The following is a 14,145-nucleotide window of genomic DNA, read 5'->3' on the forward strand; positions in this document are numbered from 1 at the left end:
CAGACTGGATTTGAATTCGATCTCTGCTATATAATGTTTGTGTGAATTTGGACAAGTTACTGTAACTACAAATTTTCTCATCTGTAAAGTAAAATCAGTAATAATGCCTATACTGCAAGACTTATTTACATTAAATAGGAATATGCATATATATATATCATATAACAGTAAGTGGTATATTTAGTATATATTAAATGTCCAGTAAATGTTAGCTACTACTACTATCTACTCCAGCTCTTAGCTCCTAACATGAGCCCATGCCATTCAGTTCCTAACATGAGCTCATGCCATTCAGTTCCTAACATGAGCCCATGCCATTCAGTTCACAGATGGCCATTTCATTATGGAGAGCCCATCAGCTCATGGGCTACATTTAGGAGATCCAGTTCTCTTTGGAGGATCTCATTGGTACAGTTTCATAGTCATCAACTATTTCACACCATGTACTTGAGCAGAGAATGAATAGAACTAAGAGCTTATAGAACTAAGAGAGGAATATATATATATAATATTATGTATGTAATATATTACATTTATATTATATACAGTTATATATTACAATAATATTACATATTATATATTCCTATACATAACTATTATATATGGTTATATATATAGCACAAATATATTAAATCTATTATTACAGCAGCCAAAAGAGCAAAACAGGAAGATTATATTGGCTGACTTCAGGCAAATTTTCATTTTTAGAGCAATCTGTATTTTCTCTGTTGAAAAAAATAGGGACTGTAAATATATATTAAGTGATAAAACATGTTTACTCTAAAATAGGTCTCTTTTTCTTCATGGCTCATTCCACTTAGCAATTTTTCAAGGTTCATTAAGTAGGGACCACATTCAATTAAATGTTTAACACAAAACATTCTTGCTTTTCAAGAAAGGCTAAATTATTACATGCCAGAATTTAAAAAGCAGAAATCAAGTTCTTTCTAGGAAAAAAAAAAAAAGATAAAATACACTAAATTTTATAATGGTCACTACAATATCAAAAATGTGTATATTTTCTATCCTTTAGAATTAGACAATCTCTATAAATTTATTCTCTCATTTTTATGTTTCCTTTAATAATGACACTTGTTGCTCCTAAAAGAGGAGTTTTATTTCACTTTGGTGTGGGCAGAATCAAAAAATATAATATAAAAAGGAAAATAAACTCTCTATATTACATCCACCCGTTCTTGCCTGTCACTGTTACTCTACAGGCTTAACATTCTCCTCAGTAATGTATGCTTTTATAAAGTCAAGAATCATAGCTAAGTGAAGTCAGCCATGCAATGAGACACCAACATCAAATGCTTTCACTGACACGTGGAATCTGAAAAAAGGACAGACGGAACTTCTTTGCAGAACAGATGCTGACTCACAGACATTGAAAAACTTATGGTCTCCGGAGGAGACAGTTTGGGGGGTGGGGGGATGTGCCTGGGCTGTGGGATGGAAATCCTGTGAAATCAGATTGTTATGACCATTATACAACTACAGATGTGATAAATTCATTTGAGTAATAAAAAAATTTAAAAATAAAAAATAAAAAAAAGAATCATAAAGAGTTGTTTTTTGTTAACCAGAATGGTTTTCTCAGTTCATTACCATGTAGTAAATCAATGAACATTTACTTTTGGCTTAGAATAGAGGAAATTTTGGAAAGTTTCTAAAATAGCAATTAATACTTCTATTTGGAAAATATTAACATTACATTACTATGTTTTCTTTTCATCACTATTTATATATATTTTTTTAATTTTCTGGCTGCACCTATAGCATATGGAAGTTCCTGGGCCAGGGATTGAATCTGAGCCACAGCTGTGACCTAGGCCTCAGCTGCAGCAATGCTGCTTTGGTGCTTTGGGTTCTTAAGCCCTTGTGCCTATAATTTTTTAAATTTCAATTGTACCAATACACAGCTTTTCCTTTTTTTTTTTGCCTTTTCTAGGGCCGCTCCCGCGGCATATGGAGGTTCCCAGGCTAGGGGTCGAATCAGAGCTGTAGCTGCCAGCCTACGCCAGAGCCACAGCAACACGGGATCTGAGCCACGTCTGCAACCTACATCACAGCTCACTGCAACGCCGGATCCTTAACCCACTGAGCAAGGCCAGGGATCAAACCCACAACCTCATGGTTTCCAGTCAGATTCATTAACCACAGAGCCATGACGGAAACTCCAACAGCTTTTCCTTTTTTAAGAAAAGAATAGAAAAAGTACCTGATTATGTGTGTGTGTTCCTTTCAAATAAAAAAATAAAATAAAATAAAATCTATGAAAGGCTAATAGAACAAAAAGTTTTCATCCGGGTATGGAAAAAGCTAACCTACTCGTAACCCCATTACCCATTATAGACTACAAGAAGCCACTCCAAAAGAAAAAAAGTAATTCATGCCAGATTAAAAGTAAAAATGTGCTACTGAATATACTTACCAGAGAACAATTTGAAATATGAACTCTTTGTATTCTGTACCTATGCTTGAATAATTGTGCCTGAAGTTAAAAACTTTTTAAATTCCCTTTAATGGTGTTATTACATAGACTGTCTATTTCTTTTAAAAGAATTTACAGAATCCAAATGATTAATAAGGAAAATAAAGATAAACCACTAATGCCAGAATCCATAAATTCTGATAAGAAACACAATACTCACCATTTCCCTCTCTCTCTCTCTGTCTCTGAGTCTGTACCCCAGACACGTGGAAGTTCCTGGGCCGGGGATCAAACACTCACCACAGTAGTGACCCAAGCTGCAGCAGTAACAACGCCATATCTTTAACCCACTGTACCACAAAGGAACACACCTCAGTATCTCTCTTATCTAGGCATCCTTCCAGATTGATGCAATCTGTTGATGTTATATACACTTCCTTTGTCACTAATTAAGGACAAAAAGGTTAATCAGATATTTCTATCATTCTCCATCTAGAAGTCCAGGCAGAGGCTTCATACATATTTTAGTTCTAAAGAGCTTCCCAAAAGCACCTGGAACTCAACTTTTCCATCCAGAAATGTCCACTATAAGATTACATATATTCCTTTCCCTAAGATTTAAGGGGTAGGAGCCAAGAATTTTATTGATTCTGATGGCTCACTGGTCACGAGCCTTTATCATCCTTCCCCGGAAGAACAGTGTAGATCCTTCAGAATCCAGTTAAAGTACTACAACTTCTACAAAAATGTCTTTCTGACTCTATCACCTCCAGACCCCCCTGAATTTTTTGGACACCTTATAGCAAGGCTCTGTATCAGCCATTTTACAAAGTCTTACGTACCACTATCTGTTATAAGCATATATGCAGTCTCCCTGAGGCCTTACATCCTACAAGGTACCTAGAATGTGTCTCTATAATGAATCCTTGAAAATATTACTTGATGTACTGATTGAATCCCCACTTTTGACTGGTGTTTACGCCTTACTGTTGAATTTGTTTCTCTTTCAAGCTGTGACTCATAAAATATACGCTATCTTGCTCAAAGCATGGCAGGGTGGCCCAATATTATATAAGGAAACTCAAAAGAATTGAATTTAAACTGATTTCCCCAAAACATCATCATCTTTGATTACCCTTCAGCACTTCATCATGTGTGAAGTGAATATCCAAAAGTGGGCTTCTTGAAAAAGCCACATGTGTTTATCACATGGGAAAATCAGACTGCTAAACTACGACGAGAATGCTGGAGAGTGCAGCAGTATTTGTCAATAAACATTTTCTCAGCGGCGACAAGGTAATGCTGTCACAGAGTGGATGCAGTAAAATCTAACGCAGTGGTCTCTGAAAATCAGTGGATCAAGAACTTGGAATTCTACATTTTTTAATGTTTTCCCGTGTATCTGTCTTGCCCTCCTAACGAAACTGCATTTTTCTGGTGAAGGGAACCCTCCATGATACATAAGAAAGGTTATGATTATTGAACGTGCTTTAATGTCTGGGTACAGCATCTCTCACAAATGTACTTGTATTTGAAAAGGGAGAATTTAGTTCAAGCACTAAAGGACTAACGACGGATATTATTTTATCGGTTGCAGTATACAAGTGGGAGATGAAAATCCTCACTGACCTCAACAGTGAGCACTGAAACCAAATCCTATAGGTGACCACCTGCTTTGCCTACAGGTGGCAGAGGCCCACTCAATGTTACTCCACTGGTTCAATTTTACCTTGTGCCACTTCCTATCACCATCCTATCCTCGATTCACTCAAACACATCCAACCTACCTTCCTGACTTTATTCTTGCCCTTCTTCAATCCATCTCTAAAGAAAAAAATTCAGGATATGTTAGAGCCTTGATTAAGCTAAACGCCACCTCCACAATGGCAACCAAAGATAGTCTCACTGCACATAAACTTCAAATTCTGTTGGCCTATGAACACTTCCATGATCTGGCCCCTGCCTATCTTTCTGGCATCACTGTAGTTTTATTAACCCATTTGTTCAATTCCATCAACCTTCCTTCTGTCCTTGATCATATTCAGATTATTCTACCTTCAGGTCTTTTCACTTGATGTTTGAGCCATCTGGAAAACTTGGCTCAAATTTTGTTTCTTTGGAGAAATCTTTGTCTCTCAATCTAAAGCCTTCATATCGCCCAGGCAAGCCAGTTACTCCTTTATATCTCCCTGCTTTCCTCTTTCAACAGCAGAGAGCAATATTTAAAATTTACTTAGTGTTCATTTTTTAGCTTCTCCTCTTTAGAATGGAATATCCCTAGTCCAATCTCTCCCCAGAACTCAGAACAGCTCCTGGCACAGAGTTGGTGCTCCATGTAGACTGGCTAAATAAAGCAAGACCAAGAGCGGAAGCAACATAGTTTCTCTGTTCTCAGCCGCCCAAGTCCCAAGATAAGAATAAGGGCCTGAATTTAAAGCACGCACAGGAGGGGAAAGTCCACGTCTCCTGGGGAACAAAAGAGGCCGCTGATGCTCTTTCAAGATTGAGAAATGACTGTTATTATTTATCTCTACACAATGAAACAGAAAATGGCAATGAAAAGCTCAAGATAGTGGGATAATAATGTAAATAAAGAAAATAAAACATGATGGGTGAATGCATAAATCCTAAGGGTTACGATTAGGATTAGGTTTCAGTTACTACTCTTTGATGTAAAAGGAAGAATCTCTGAGAACAAATCAGGATTTCTTTTAACACGTTTTTAAAATGTGATATAAATGAGCATGTGCACGTTATTTCAAATAAATGTATACTTACAGTATACATTAAGGTATCATAAGATTTCATTTCCAACCTAGGAATAACCCATCTACAAACACACATGCTTGATGGTGTTTTAACAAGTGTGTCAGTAACAATCTGTTTTAAATTGTCACTTGTGCTGTCACTCCTGCCTTTATTAAATTCACTTCTCTTGTTTCCGATAAGACAACTAAGTCTCTGAGTACATTTCTTCCCCTCTGTCCCAGACAAGCTCTTCCTGTTATGCCCTTATAGCCGGGCCATCTGACCTATTTGCCTGTGACTTCACCCCTGTAACCTCACTGGCCTCCTAAAACCCTCTCATCTGAGCTTGTCATTGAGAGTCTCCTCCTTTAAATGAATCTTCAGTTTAATCTTCAGTGGAATAATCAATGATTCAGGTAAAGCCTATTTCCTTTCCATTTTATTCCTATGTATGAAGATTTTTTAGCTTCTGTGTTAAAGTTGACCAGGAAAGTACATTCATTTCAGTACATTTTCATCTTTTGCTTGATCTAGAAACAATTTCACTCCTGCAAACAAACTCTGCATATTTATGAACATGAGCAGGTTAAACGGTCACCTTTTATCTCTCTATAATTCTGTCATGAATCAAGTTGTATTTTCAAGAAAACAGACATCTCCCATAGAGAATATGTACATGATTTTAAACATCCTGAAAAATATTTAGTATAAATGAAGCTATCTTTTCAGCAAAAGGAGTTTATGCTTTTAGCAGCTTGGGAGATTCTAAATTTAATTGATGCAAAAGCATCATTTGAGGCTGCCATAAAAATATCCACTAGTGACCTTTTCCATATTCTGTCACAAGTGGGAGTGATGGATTGACAAAGTGGTCCTGCACTGAATATTGCAAAAAAAACATACCAGATCCTTTTGTGAATATTTGCAATATAGAATTGAGCTGTTTGAGAAACAACCCCAGGAAGTAAAGGCTTTGAACTTTCCAAATGAAAATAATCTATTTCTTAAGTGAGAAAAGTTGAGTCATTAATATGATTCTAACACAGTAATATTCTAGAATCAATTCACAGAGATTGTATTATCAATACCAAAAAAAAAACCACATAAACAGTCACACATCATTGTTCCAAACAGTGCTTTACCCAACGATAATGGAAATCTAGGAATAATTACTACACTTTACACAGAGCATTCTCTCAAAGGAGCACTTTATAACATAATGGACTATAGTGTACTCACATCATTCCTTCAAGAAGGTAAATAATGCCAACATTCACTATTATTGCTCTTATTGTTAACCATCATGACTATTGTTATTGCTCTAACAACCATAACAATGACTGCTTCTTTTCACCCCTTGGAAAACACTATTAAAAATGAGCCACACAAGAGAAAGTGGTGCACATCAAAATCTCTCGGATCTCTTCATTCGGATGCCATGATAGACAGGGTGAGAAAGGGAGGAGAAAAGAAAGAGGCAAAGACAGAGAAGTGTGAAAAGAGCGCAGAAGAAAAACAGTAGTATTCAATACTGTCAAAAATTCAAGGGCTGGTTAGCTCAGTTGGTTACTATTAAAAATTAGGGGAGTTCACGTCGTGGTGCAGTGGTTAACAAATCCAACTAGGAGCCATGAGGTTGCGGGTTCGGTCCCTGCCCTTGCTCAGTGGGTTAACGATCCGGCATTGCCGTGAGCTGTGGTGTAGGTCGCAGACGCGGCTCAGATCCCCCATTGCTGTGGCTCTGGCGTAGGCTGGTGGCTACAGCTCCAATTAGACCCCTAGCCTGGGAACCTCCATATGCCACGAGAAGCGGCCATAGAAAAGACAAAATAAAAAATAAAAATTAGGATACAGGTAGAGAAAGAAACAAATCAGATACATATCAAAGGACAAGGAGAGAGATCATGTTTGGCTTCTGGGTAAAAGGCACAGGAAAGATATAATCCTAGCAACTTTTACTCCTACAACTATTTTCTCTTCTAGGATAAAGCCTGGAAGCCTAGAATTTGCGTGTCCAGCAACAAAAGACTTGGGCTATCCCAGAGATGCATACACTACTACAGTTGCATGCAACTCGTAAAGTTACTAAAAATGATATCAACCATACCTTCCAAAAAACACATCAATCCTCAGACTAATCAGCCATCACTCTTCCATGTCTCAGGTCTGAAATCCTACCATTAGGTTTTCTGAAGCTACTGTGATGTTTAAAAAGAGCATGAGGTTTCAGACAAGCAAGGAAATGACTCTGCATAATGTGCTAGACAAGAATCTGGAGAAGTAAGAGGAAGACGTAGGAAGCCCAGCACGCTCCACATTTCCCGCACAATGAAAAGCTACTCCGAGGTGTGAAGGCCACTTGAGAGTGAGCACTGGCTGGGAGAAAGAACAGTACCTTTAAGAAGGAGACCACAGTCAAGTCTTATTTTACGTTGTTACCAACAGCATAGTTCTAGTACAAGAAGAACGCAAACAGGAGAATGGAGCAGAGTGCATAACGTGATCTTATGTTCAACAATATTCACACATGAGCTTCTCCCTTCAGAATTTCCTCATATGGCCCCATTTCCTCAAACATGCAGAAATGAGTGGTATTAAAATGCCACACCTTTGATTCTTACATGTAATAATTTATTCAGGAAAAATGAATTAAGCACTTGAATATCTATTCTAGGCCAGATGCTAAAGATAGAAAAGCGACTACAGTGTTGTCTCTGTCCTTACAGAATTTTATTTATTTATTTATTTATTTTGAAAATTTTACTGGAGTATAACTGACTTAATGTTGTATTCGTTTCAGGTATACAGCAAAGTGAATCAGTTATAGATATACATATATCCACTCTTTTTTCCCATATAGGTTACTACACAGTATTGAGGAGATTTCCCTGTGCTGTACGGTAGGTTCTCATTAATTATCTATTTTATAGTGTGTATATGTTATTCCAACCCTCCTAATTCATCCCTCCTCCTCACTGATTTCCCCTATGGTGGCCATTAAGTTTGATTTTGAAATCTTTGGGTCTGTTTCTGTTTTGTGAACAAGTTCTTTTGCACCACTTTTATTAGATTTCACATTTGAGTGATATCATATCGTATTTGTCTTTCTCTCTAAGAAGAAAGGCAAGGTGAAAAGAGGAGAGAGGTGAGTACCATTCTATAGACTTAAGTCCTCTGTCAGATACGTTATTGAGAATACTTTCTCGCATTCTATACTTTGAGTTTCATTTTCTTATTGGTGTCTTTCAAAGAGTGAACTTTAAATTTTGATAATTGATAACATCTGATTCATCCTATTTTTCGCCTGTGGTTCATGTTTTTTGTGCCCTGTTTAAGAAAGCTTAGACATGAAAGCATTAATACAACCTTGGGACAAAATTCTAAATGTATTTTTTTATATGTTCCATGTGCATGGTAACTATTTATCCTCCTCTTTACTGACTGGAATAGAAAAGAATGCATATCCTAAACCTGGAGCCATATTAACCTGCTCTGATAATAAATAACATGTCTAACACAGCAGGTACGATCAGGGCTACCACTTCGTTAATCTGGTAGTTAAGTCTATGCTCATTCTCCAATGTTCTTCTGGTTTTTCCAGGAGCTGGATTGATGAATTAAATGAAAATACAATAGGTAATACCACCCCTACATTTCTGAGATCCTTAGAGAAGGCACCAATTTCTTTCACCCTTGCCCCACACTTATACCAGCAGGATAAGACACTGTATTTTATTTTTCTCTTGGCACATGGAGGGAGGGCACCCTTTTCCACTATGACTGTAATTTCTCTATAGGTCAAGGACTCAAAGTAGGAGTTATTCTGTCAACTACACCAACCCCGCTTACACATTCAAAGGATAAAGAAACGACCATTTGACCAAGTATATGGGTCCAATCAACTGTAAGCCAGATTTGACCAAAGACTCCATGTATTACCTGGTCTCCATAGGTTCCTGCTGTCACATGGGTCAATGATGTCTCTTCTGGTCTTCAGTTGTCAATGTCCACCTAAACCGTGTATCTAACAATCCCCAAAATGTTCTGGGTATTCCTCTTTTCCACTGGACATTTACCCAAGTAAACAGACATAGGTTCTTTAGGGGAAGGACTGGAGGCATCATTATACCACAGCTCACAGCAATACCGGATCCTTAACCCACTAAATGAGGACAGGGATCAAACCCATGTCCTCATGGCTATCAATCAGATTCATTACTGCTGAGCCACGATGGGAACTCCCCAATAAAGTTCTTTCATCTTTAGCATCATTGAATCTATCCTTATGTACACGGTACAGGTCAGCCAGAGCCAGACAGTGAGCTGAGTTTACACACTACCATGGGTACCCATACTTTTTGACAAAGTAACGAAATGCTCTGAATTTCTCTCTTTCTCCTTTGGCTGTATCTTGATATTCTTCCAGCTTGCAGAAACCTGCTAATGTTATATGCACTTAGCTGTCACTAATTAAGGAAGACAGAGTTAATCAGATGCTTCTACCATTCTCCATCCAGAAGTCCAGCAATAGACTTCATACATATTTTAGTTCTAGAGAGCCTCCCAAAAGCACTTGGGACTCAACCTTTCCATCCAGGAATATCTTTAAGATTATCCACATTGCTGTCCCTAAGATTTAAGCCATAGGGGCCAAGAGTTTTATTGATTCTAACGGTTCACTGGACGGGCACCTTATCATCCTTCACTGGAAGAAAAATGCAGATCCTTCGGAAGCCAGTTAAAGTGCTACTATTTCTAGGAAAGCCCCTCAGGCTCCTTTGAATGTCTCTGAACCTTCTGGCAACATTTTGTATTAAACAATTTACAAAATCACATGTACTATTATCTTTTATAGTTTTATAAGTTTACACATACCTCGGGCTTCCACCTTCTGGCTCTCTGCTTTCTGGGATGGTCCCTTCAGCTTCCTAGCTGTAGCTGCCATGAGTTCAGTCCTCTGATTCCTTTGGTCATGAAGCCAGCAGGTTTACAATGGACTTTTCAGCTGCCTTACAGCAAGATATGATCTTCATCCCCAGGCTGAAACCACAAAAACAGGGGACTTACCATTTGCCATTCCCTTTTTCTAAGTTTTACCCGCCTCCAAAAAAAATCTGTAGGCTGAGTTTAAGGTATCTGTGGGATAACCAGCTAGTCAAGTGTGAAAATAGATGGGCCAAAGCTGGATTAGATACCTCAAAGTATGGATAACTTCTCATAACTATATTTACCCTCGCCTTTCTCCATTAGAAAAGAAGAAAGCTTAGTAATTGATTTTACACTCCACCTTGAAGTTCTGGAGAGTCAAGTGACACTTTGTCAGAGATATATCTGAACACATGTTGGGTAGGATTTCTAATGATTATTTTGCTTCCTATAAAAAAAAAAGGCAGACTTAGCTATTCATTCCTCCACATTCCCTTTCTGGATGTGATGCCAGGAGATGCAGCAGCCATTGCATGACCAGGAAGCAACAAATATAAGGACAAAACCACATGCTAACAATACTGGAGCAAAAAAGCAGATGGAACTTGAATCATTACTGACTAGAAAATCTTCTGCAAAAGCCATGGGTTGACTCTCCCTGGACTTATTATTCAGTATGTGGGAAAAAGAGGCCCTATTTGAGATTCTAGTGTCAGAGAACACTGTCACTTAAGAGGAAAGGAGCAGCTGGAAAAAGACAGATGACTATAAGAAGAAAATTTTTTTAAAAAAAGAAAAGGACGACCTAGAAACCAAAAGAGGAAAAAGTAGGTGTCAGTGTTCAAATGCTACAAAGTAGAGCTCACCAAGCACAGGAAAGGGTTCCTCAGGTTTGGTAATATCAAAGCAGAGCTTTCTAGTGGAAGAGGAAACTGCTTCTCATAAACCTGGATAATCTGTTTCTCAGTCACAGAATGGACAGTGGTAAGCACCCAAATAAAGGTCTCTTTCCCGGTAGGCAGGCTGTTGGTCCCAGAGCAGATTCTGAAAAGGGATGTGGATGAATCATTGCTCTAACTGGGAATACAATTCAAAGTGCAGGCTCTGTAGACAGAAGGACAATAGGGTCTTCCCTAATATGAAAGGCAGCATATTTTATGTCCTTTAAAAACAAAAATACCAGCTAAAGTTTAGAATGACCTACCAACTGGGCAACAGAGTGGATTTTCTTGACCCTTTCACTTTTAAAAGAACAGCAAGATTCTAAGGTGGTTTACTACCTGCCTGGTTCCCTGCAGCTGCGACCGAGGTGTTAAGCATCCTCAAAAATAAAAGGCACCTGAGTCTGTGATAGTGGGACAGAAAGGGAGAAGAGGAAAGCTTACAAAGGAATCAGTGCGATATAGTGAAGAAAGAAAGTGTTCCTTTCTTCTTTCGGTGAGTAGTCAACAACATGAAAATACCAGCACAAGGAGAATGGATCAAGACCATGGAGGAGTAAGACAACCTGCTCACCTTCTCCCACAAACACATCAAAAAACACATCTACCTGTAAAATGACTCGCACAGAACATCTACTGAATGCTGGCAGAAGAACTTAAAACCTCCAAAAAAGGGCAAGAAAGCCTTGACATAACTGGGTAGAACAAAAAAAAAAAAGAGAAAGACAGAGAAAAGGAATGAGGAAGGGGCTAGCATTCCTAAGAGGGAGCTGTGAAGGAGAAAAGGAACCCACACCCTGGGAAGCCACCTAACCAACCTGGAGATCAGCTGAGGTGGAGGGACATCAAAGTGAGGAGAAAAGCGCAGCAGCTGGACTGAGGACAAAGCAGAGTGAGAGCCGCACAGATCATCTGCACCTCCGGCCCCTGGCATCACAGCCCAGAGACCTCCGGTGGGGGCGGGGCGCTGAGACTCAGGCTCCCACGGTCAGTCCGGGGGAGAGGACTAGGGTTGGCTGTGTGGGGACAGCCTGAGGGGCTAAGGAGCAGTGCCACAGGCAGGGGAGTGGGGTGCTACGGGCTGTGCAGTGGCACACCACGGCAGAGGGAACCGGGAGAAGGTCTGGGCCCGCAGGAGCAGCAAGGCGCCATTGCTGGGAAGGGCCAGAGAAGGAAGGGCGGAGCGCCACAGGAATCTCCGCGCAGGCGCGCAGGTTCTCAGAGGGCGGGGCTGCTCCAGCGCAGGCTACCTGCTCTCGCTGTGGCAGACTGGGTGCTTATTGTGTGGGCTGCGGGTGGCCAGGCACTGCTTGTGTGGGCTGGGGACAGTGGGGGGCTAAGTGCAATGTGGTGCCTCTTGGGTGATCTACAGGCGGCAGGGACAGATTGTGGTGGTCTTCTCAGAGGCCAGAGGGGGGCCTCTCCTGCCACCACTGTGGGCTCCACCTGAGGCCCCAGTCACCTCAGGGCTCAGCCAAAAAAAAAAAAAAAAAAAATAGGGCAATACAACAAAGCACCACATGTTGTTGCTCTTACCCTCCTGGGAACACACCCGCCCTATAGCTGCCACTGCCAAACGCTTGGGCGGTGCTCAGACGCTAGATCACGTTCCTTTCCCAAGACCCTACAACTAGGAGCAGCTGGTGCAGCACCTCCCGTGGGCTAAGCGGGACAGGGTGATTCTTGCACGGACTGGAGGTGGTGGAGGCAAACCACTGCAGTCGTCTCTGACTCCAGAGGTGGGTGTGGTTGGGCCCCAATCACTTCAAGGGTGCCACAGAGGAGGGCACTATGACAGAATACCACCTGTTGTTGCTCTCACACCCCTGGGAGCACATCGGCCCTGTTGCTGCCACTGCGGAATGCTCTGGGCAGTGCCCACATGCTTGATCTCTGTCACCGCCCAGGATCTTGCAACTAGGAGCAGCCTGTGCAGCACCTCCTGTGTGGGCTAAGTGAGACGGGGTGCTTCTTGCTTTGGTTTGCAGGTTTCAGGAGCAAAGATAACACCAAAAGAGAAAACTATAGGCCAATACCTTTGATGAATATAGACGCAAAAATTCTCAACAAAATTTTAGCCAACCGAATCCAACAACACATAAAAAAGATCGTACACTGTGACCAAGTGGGATTCATCCCAGGTTCACAAGGATGGTTCAACATATGCAAATCAATCAATGTCATACACCACATTAACAAAAGAAAAGTTAAAATCCACACGATCATCTCAATAGATGCAGAAAAAGCATTTGACAAAGTCCAACATCCATTCATGATCAAAACTCTTACCAAAATGGGTACAGAGGGAACATGCCTTAACATAATAAAAGCCATTTATGACAAATTGACAGCAAATACTCAATGGAGAAAAGTTAAAAGCTTTCCCACTGAAATCTGAAACAAGACAAGGATGTCCACTCTCACCACTGCTATTCAACATAGCATTGGAAGTCCTAGCCACATCAATCAAACAAAAGAAATAAAAGACATACAAATTGGAAGAGGTAAAATCCTCACTGTATGCAGATGACATAATACTATATACAGAAAACCCTAAGGACTCAACTTAAAAACTACTCAAACTGATCAACAAATTCAGCAAAGTAGCAGGATATAAGATTAACATGCAGAAATCAGTCACATTTCTGTATACTAACAATGAAATATTAGAAAAGTAATACAAAAATACAATACCTTTTAAAATTGCATCCAAAAAAATCAAATAACTGGGAATACACTGACCAAGGAGGTGAAAGACTTACGTGCTGAGGACTATAAAACATTAATAAGGAAATTAAAGAGGATTCAAAGAAATGGAAAGATATTTCATGCTCCTGGGTTGGAAAAATTAATATTGTAAAAATGGCCCAAAGCAATCTACAGATTCAATGCAATCCCTATCAAATTACCCATGACATTTTTCACAGAACTAGAACAAACAATTCAAAAATTTACATGGAATCACAAAAGACCCAGAATTGCCAAAGCAACTCTGAGGAACAAAAACCAAGCAGGAAGCATAACTCTCCCAGACTTCAGGCAATACTACAAAGCCACAGTCATTGAGACAGTGTGGTAATGGTACCAAAACAGACA

The 14,145-nt window shown here is 39.8% G+C and overlaps 1 long non-coding RNA gene across 1 annotated transcript in view; it reads right to left on the reverse strand.

Moving 5' to 3' along the window:
* The window catches only part of LOC125117512 (uncharacterized), a 285,547-nt gene extending 275,328 nt beyond the window's left edge, over positions 1–10,219 (reverse strand). The window contains exon 1 of the long non-coding RNA XR_007132638.1: positions 10,058–10,219. This is a non-coding gene — a long non-coding RNA (uncharacterized LOC125117512). The remainder of the gene's footprint in view (positions 1–10,057) is intronic.
* Positions 10,220–14,145: the final 3,926 nt, after the last annotated feature.

Source organism: Phacochoerus africanus, chromosome 16 (assembly GCF_016906955.1).
Source record: "Phacochoerus africanus isolate WHEZ1 chromosome 16, ROS_Pafr_v1, whole genome shotgun sequence".
In the NCBI taxonomy this organism is placed as follows: domain Eukaryota; kingdom Metazoa; phylum Chordata; class Mammalia; order Artiodactyla; family Suidae; genus Phacochoerus; species Phacochoerus africanus.